Source organism: Ursus maritimus, unplaced genomic scaffold (genome assembly GCF_017311325.1).
Source record: "Ursus maritimus isolate PB19 unplaced genomic scaffold, ASM1731132v1 scaffold_4, whole genome shotgun sequence".
Lineage (NCBI taxonomy): Eukaryota > Metazoa > Chordata > Mammalia > Carnivora > Ursidae > Ursus > Ursus maritimus.
Genome location: NW_024426552.1, coordinates 59,146,775 through 59,154,225, shown reverse-complemented (window position 1 = coordinate 59,154,225; position 7,451 = coordinate 59,146,775). Strand labels below are relative to the sequence as shown.

General features: G+C 40.0%; 1 protein-coding gene across 3 annotated transcripts in view; it reads left to right on the top strand.

Moving 5' to 3' along the window:
• Positions 1–7,451, top strand: part of LOC103678802 (limbic system associated membrane protein) — a 632,608-nt gene that overhangs the window by 609,016 nt on the left and 16,141 nt on the right. The window lies entirely within an intron of this gene.

Here is a 7,451-nt window from a genome sequence, read left to right as displayed (position 1 = left end):
CATTTTGAATTTCTGACATGCCACAATTATTTTAAGACATTTGTCTTCTAGTGTTGCTGCAGAGATTGACACCATTTTATCATGTTGCCATCTTGCAAATATCTTGATGTGACAAACATATACATACGCATTTGTCCCAACGGATTACATTTTCAAAGAGGTCATGCTCCATCCAAGATGAGCTTTGAACGTTGTCACTACGCCTCTCTGTGTATCCTTTGTGAGAGCAGTTCTGCAGCCACAAACTCAAATATTTATCTGATCATGCTTTATGATGTATATAACATGGGACAAAATGAAGTCAGTCACGATTCACAAAGGACAGCTGTTGGATATTGAAAAACAGTCTGGACCAGGAATGGAGCATGTTGGGTTTTGTTGAACTTGGTATTTTCCTGCAAACTGAATTGTTGATTGGAGAATGACCCTAGTTTGATTTTACGTTGTAGATAGACTGTAGATAGCTTCTTTAGATCCAATAGTTCTAGAGAATATGGTTTGTCTCACTACTAATACTTTGGGCTTCTGCTGGTAGAAATTGAAAAGCTGTTCATGGAGACTTGGCATAGCTGATGTGCGAGGCCAATAGAGAAAGATAATGCCCTCTTAAGTTCCCTGTGTCTTACAAGGACTTTAACTTGTAAAAAAAAAAAATCCTTTTTTTTCTCTTCGGTCCAGTCAAGATGACAGCCCATGTGAAATGCAATTTTCCATGGAAACAACTATTAACATATAGGATCCTTAACTCTTTTTACAGTGCCACTGGAGTACCAGAGTATCTGTGAAAAGCATGTCTGCCTCACTTTGGTCATATCTACAGCACAAAACACCTTCATTTAAATACCGTATATTATTATTTGGTAGAATCCTACGTCTCAATCCTGAAGTGCTTAAGGTGTCTATAAGCAGTCGGTTGATGCAAAGGTCCTTTTCCATCCGCCCATCATAAAAAAAGGGAACCTTCCCCTCTTATGTTCCAGTAACAGAAATTCATGTTTAATTTCAACTGCTTCATTGTAATATCTTTCATTGGAGGGTCTCCCGCACCCCCACCCCCACCCCTACTCTCTACAAGGCTCATCAAGCTGACTGGGGATAAACATCAGAGTCGCAGCAGGAATGCAGTCCTAAACCCCTTCAAGCTGTGATTAAACAAAAACAAGGCTCAATAAATCAAATGTATTTCTCCCGGGTTTCCTTCATCATATTGCTTGATTTTCTGCAGTGATAATAATAATACTGGAATTACACCAAAGGGTAATTTGTATTGTCTGTGGCCAATCAGAAATTTTCAAATGTCCTTTCCTATTCAGCCAAAAACAAGACCAAAAAAAAAAAAAAAAAAAAAAAATCAGTGTGCTTCCCTGCTTAATTTAAAAGATATACATAAATAAATAAAATAGTGTTCCATCCTTGATCTGTTTCTGATAGGTGTTTTTTCCCATTAATTTTAATTTAGGTTTATTTATTCTGAAATGAGTCCTGAATTGCATATATTTGCATAACTACCTCTGACTATATCGCTGCAGAAAAGCCACTGAATTGTAAAATGAGGAGTCAGCTGTAAGTGACTGAGGGAACTTTTCTCACTTTGTGAGGCTCATTTCCTGAGGCCTCTGAATCCTGGGAGGTGATGGTACTGCTCTCGTCTCCTCCCCATAAGCTCGTTTGTGCACAGCCTTTCACGATGGAAGTGCACCTAGAGATGCCTTCACATTTAGAAGGACCGTTGAGTTCAAAGGGAGGTGACAAAACCAGCTGCAGAAAGTTAAAACGAAGTGAAAGAAGAGAAAGGACAAGGACAAATTACCATCGTGTTGTTTTTATCACCTGCAGGTGAGGAATCCCCTTGAGTGTGGGACTCTCTGGGCTCCATCAGCCCATCCTCCTTCCACCACTGCAACTTTAAAAAAAATCAATAACCCTGGAATGTGTCTCACTTGCTTGCCTCCCATCTGATTATTTATCCCAAGTGAACAGCCTTTCCATTCACTAACCCCGCGTGGCGAGTGGGTTTGGGAAATGTTGAGATTATCTTCCAGGCTCAGGCTTTGCACTGGGTTTGTTCACAGCTGCTTGCCATTCAGTTCCTGTTTTTCCATTGATAAAACACATTGCACATGGCTGGGTTTGCATGATTAATACAGCTGTCTAAAGCTTTCTCAGAAAACAAAACAAAACCCCCCAAAATTAAAGTTTAAAAAAAAATTAAAATCCAACCCACAAACAAACCAGGCATGCAGAAATCTGAGGTCCACCTGGTGTGTTTCCTCCCAAAGGGAGCCTGGTGTTGTTACAGGCGGGCCTGGCATCAGAACAGCCAGATCCATCTCCAGTAAAAGGAGGCCATATACCTGCCCTCACCTGGCACTCCTAGACCAGACTCCACTGGGATGAAAGGAAACTGGGAGAAAAATCCTAAAATCAATACATGCTGTAAAGATAACAAGACAAGCCCTACAGCTTCATTTATTTTCTATAGGATGTTATCCCAGGTATCAATGAGAAAATGCCTCTTTTCAGCTCCTTATTATAACAGCAGTGCATTCTCCTATAATAATAACAATCACAATAATAACAATAGCTAACATAGAGGGTGGGTGTCTCCTGTACGAATAGAGTTCTGAGGGTTTTTGCATGTTTAACTCAATCCCCACAATCCTAAGAAACTAACATTCACCTTCTCCCACACTTCTTAATGATCAAAGTACACCCAGATCCCAGTCTACACCTAGGGGCATCCAGGCACATATGTAAATCTATAGCGCATTATAAATAACCATTATGTATGCATTTGCATTCATTAGATATGTGTCTGTCTAATGAATTTTAAACACTCATCTAACTTATTTTGTGTATTATAATAGTTATAATACACAATACTTTTACCTTAATATCCATACACTCTTACAAAGTCTATTTCCAGACATACTCAACACAGAGACTTATGCCCAAATCACACAGAGTTTTATATGAAAGCATTCATCTTTAAAAAACATGAGAGAGCTCTCTGGCATCAGCACATCTAATTTCACACACTTATTCAGGCTGATTTACATACACACCTCTATTAATCATGGATAATTACTAGCATTGTTCTCTTTAATTCAGTTTTTCCAACTGTGAAATGGGAAAGAAATTATATTTTTCATGCCTACAAGCTCAGAGTGTTTATTAAGTAATACACGAAAGAGAGCTTCACGTTCCTAGAAAGAAAGCATATTGAACTTAAAATAATCATGCTCAGATACACATACTTCTTATAATATTTAAAAGTACTGATATTTAAAGACACACTTGTATCAGATCGCCTGGATATTAGCTAGCTACAGGTTCAGTGTGGCTTCATTTTAGTTTGTGTATTACGGATTCTAGGAACGTCTGAAATGCCCACTGCTAGCAGGTTTAAATACGGAAATAGCCCAAGGCCAAATAAAAAACATTGTTTATGATTTTTCACCAATATGATAATAGTACACTTAGAGAAGCTTCACATTGCACCATTCTCTGTTGTGTGGCACGCGCGCACACACACACGCATTCATACTTTCAGTGAGGACTCGTCAGGCACATTACCACCTGTCAGACTGAGCCCAAGTCATCACTCTTACAGAATCTGCCCTTTTTTCTGGTCAGAGGTGTAAAGCACATCCCAGGGAAGGTTTTAGTTTTCAAATACGTCTCTCCTTTCCCACTAGCTGGTGGGAAGAAAAGGGGCCTTGCTTTTACGAGTAGTAGTTGGAAGTTAACACAAATTCACAGCAAAATCACGGGCCCTGACTGACACACATGAAGACCATTAAGAGCTGACATTAGTACCTGATGCCCATCTCTGATTCCCTTACTCGGAGCAACGGGCTGACTTCCCCCTGATTTTCTTCAGTGTCTGGGAACCAAGTGGGATAGTTGTGCCAATACTTCACCGAGAATCAATACTTCACCTGCCAACACAGTGATTCCGACCCAACTGTAAAACAGGCACTTCTCAATGTTGAATCCATTTCTGTGCCTTACTCTTCTCAGCTCTGCATTCTTCCTACTGCTGTGTTCCCTAAACGTTTCCAGTCCTCTCCCTGTTCAAATTTGCCAGCAAGAATAAACCTGAAATGTATTCACACTATTATTTAAATGTCCAACAGCAGCCTGGAAGCGTTACCTCTCTCAGAATTTACATTTAGCCTCAAGCTAAATGGCTAGAAATCCTAGAGCGTCAATTTAAAGGTAGGAATTTTTTTGTACAGGGACTCTTCTCTAACGCCTTTTCCTATTTTCCTGGTCTGCTTCTGCCTTCACCAGTCAGACTTTCCCGGTGATCTTCCTGTACGTAGGCTTTGCTGTGCTATGTAGATTTCGAGAGCCAGTAGGGATTTGAAGATGAATATTTTTTTGAAAATCCCAGCTCCCACTAAATTTTAATTTGATGGAAATATTTCTCTTCTATGAGCTTTATGGGGAAAAAATCTTTCAAAGTAACAATTACATTTGGGGATTAAGTTTAAGTAATTGACAGTCTTGTCTTTTTAATTAAAAGGAATAAAGCTGCCTGAGAAGAGCTCAGTGAGATTTGCAGCAGGAAATGTTGGCATGATGCCCCAAAGGGCGAGAAGACCAGGATCTGGAATGGACAGAAAATGCTGATGCATGTCTCTCTGGTATTTCCAGTGCACCCCCAGCAGAGCTGGCCCCGGTGTTTGCATCAGTGTGCCATTTAGGGGGAGGGTAGCATGGTGCTATGAGAAGCATTGCTGGATGTAGCCAGGAAGGAGGTCCTTTCTTTGGGAGCTTTGCTCTACGTTCAGAGACATTGTGTGGAGCAAGAATCTTGAAGGAAATGGCACTACTTAGAGTCAAAAAGAAAGAATACATACTGTTCCAGGAACTCAAACATCAACAGTCTCAGCTTCTGACAAATGCCCTCGTATAGCCCCCCCCCAAAGTATAAACTTGAATTTTAGTCTGCCCCTTGGCTCTCTCTTTCTTTTTACCTGAAATTTGTATTCCTGCTTTCTGTACTTCTTGATTTTCTTTTTCTCTATATTTTTCACCATATTCACCTCACCTTACATATATACTTTTTCTTTGACATCCTTCAAATAAAACCAAAGAAAAAGTTTTGATAGTAATAGCATTCACTTCTAAACACTGGTTAGCAGCCATGCAAGCAAAGCCATTATCCCATCTATCTGGAGGACACATCTACTTCTGAAGAGGCAAGATACAAATTAACCTTAGTAACAACTTCCCTTATACAGTCACTCTATCCTCACAGTGGTCTTTCATCATCACAAGTCATTTGTAGGTATTAAATTAAACGAGCACCTCCGTAAGGGGGGAAAAATCAGCTTAAGTGGTCCCACCTTACATCTCCCCTTGTATACTGCTGTGAAGAAACACACCTGCCAAGTAAGAACACAGCATGACATAATGAGTTTGGAATTCCAATTTAAGGTGTTCATATGTACCCAGATGTATGATGGGAGTAGGCAGACCACTCACTAGGACTCCACTGAGAATTGTCAGCTTATATCCACCACAAGTCAATGGGGGGAGAGACTTTACAAGTCGTTTATCATGCTTCCTAATTGGACCCTGGGGAGCCAAGCATCGCCATAGTTTACTACACTGTTTTGCTTATTACTATGCTGATTGTAGAAGAAAACGCTTCCCACATCTCTGTAACACATATGTATGTTTTAACCCTTAGACATTACCACTAACAGAGTATCTTTACTATAAATCATAGCTGTCAGTCCATTTTACTTTAACTGTCCCATGCTTGTGACAATGGTTCTAAATTAACCACTCACTTTGCAAACCTTGCAGTTCCAGTATGATTTTTTAAACTGCCTAAAAGACACTGTTTGGGGCAACAGTAGCATCTTATGGGTTTAAAAAAAAAAATAGGAAATAGCTGTGTCTTGGCTAACTGTCCATTCTGTGTACCATCCCATCCGCTTTAGCCCACAAAGCACCAAGCATTCCCAGCCATGTTCTATGTTGGAAAGCTGCTTGGCCATCCTAAAATGTTTTCTCGATTATACATGTAGAGTTTGTATGACTTGGAAGCAGGGAATGTTTGAAAAACAGAAACAACTATAGAAAGAAAGGGAAGAAAGAAGGAGGGAAGGAGGAAGGAAGGGAGGGAGGAAGGAAGAAAAGGGAGGGAGGGAAGGAGGGAGGAAGAGAAAAGGAAAGAGAAGAGAAGAGAAGAGAAGAGAAGAGAAGAGAAGAGAAGAAAGAAAGAAAAGATAAGAAAGGGAAGGAAGGGAAAAAGAAAGAAAAGAAAGAAAAGGAAGGGAGGAAGGAGAGATGGAAGGAAGAAATCAAACGGTATCTTGTGTGTTGAATTGCAAGTTAGAAAGTAACTTGGGAAATTTGTTCTGTTTTCCTCCCTGGAGTTCCAGAACACAGGTAAGTTCATCATTGAAAGCTGCTCATTGTTGCAATGCTGAAAAAGAGCAATCTCATTCATTAGAGGTTGGTCTTCCCTTAGAGAATCAACCCTCCCCTGCTAAGTTGGTTCAATTAATAGTGTGACTTGTTCTGTATTTACGTGTACTCTCCACTTGCTTTTGCTTTGTAGAGTTTCTTTTGGAGTCCACGTTTTCTTTTTCTTGAGATTTCTAACCCTTAGGAACACAAGAAAGAGACTGCATTCTTGATGGGCAGTGCAGGTAATTTCTGGCCCAGCTTACCTGACAATGTACCATATGTTGATTACACCATTCATTGGCTCAAAAAAATAAGTATCCTAGTACTTTCTATGGGCCAAACTCTGAGCGCCGTCTTGGGAACGACTGTGGAGAACAAGCCAGACACAACCTCTGCACTAATAGAGCCTACAGACCAGAGGGGGCAGTGGATGATGTGTTCAGCAGTCGCAAAAAAGTTTGCTACATTTAGGATACCTGTGTCGTATTCGGGGAGCACAGAACAGAGACACCTTAGCTAGCCTGGACTGATCGGGGCAGGCTTCCAGGTAAAAGGGAAGTTTAAAAGGTAGAAAGGAGGCCGGTGGTGGGTATTAAGGAGGGCACATATTACATGGTGCACTGGGCATTATACGCAAGTAATGGATCATGGAACAATACATCAAAAACTAAGGATATATTGTATGGTGACTAACATAACATAATAAAAAATTATTATTAAAAAAAATAAAGAAATAAAAGATAGAAAGTAGAAAAGAGAGAAGCAAACATTCCAGTACATACCAAAGTCTAGAATTCAGAGAGAGTTGAACAATATTAAGTCTAACTAATTTTCAAAATCTGAAAAAATATAATTTTTCCCAAATAGTTTCTTACTTCTCCTATTTTGCTTCTGGGCTGTTTTAAAAAGAAAAAACATGTGGCAAACCAGTGGGGTTAAAGGTAAGGGAATCCACATTCCCACCTCTGTTACCCTCTCAGGACAAGAAAGCATCTGTTGGCTTCATTGTACAGACGTGT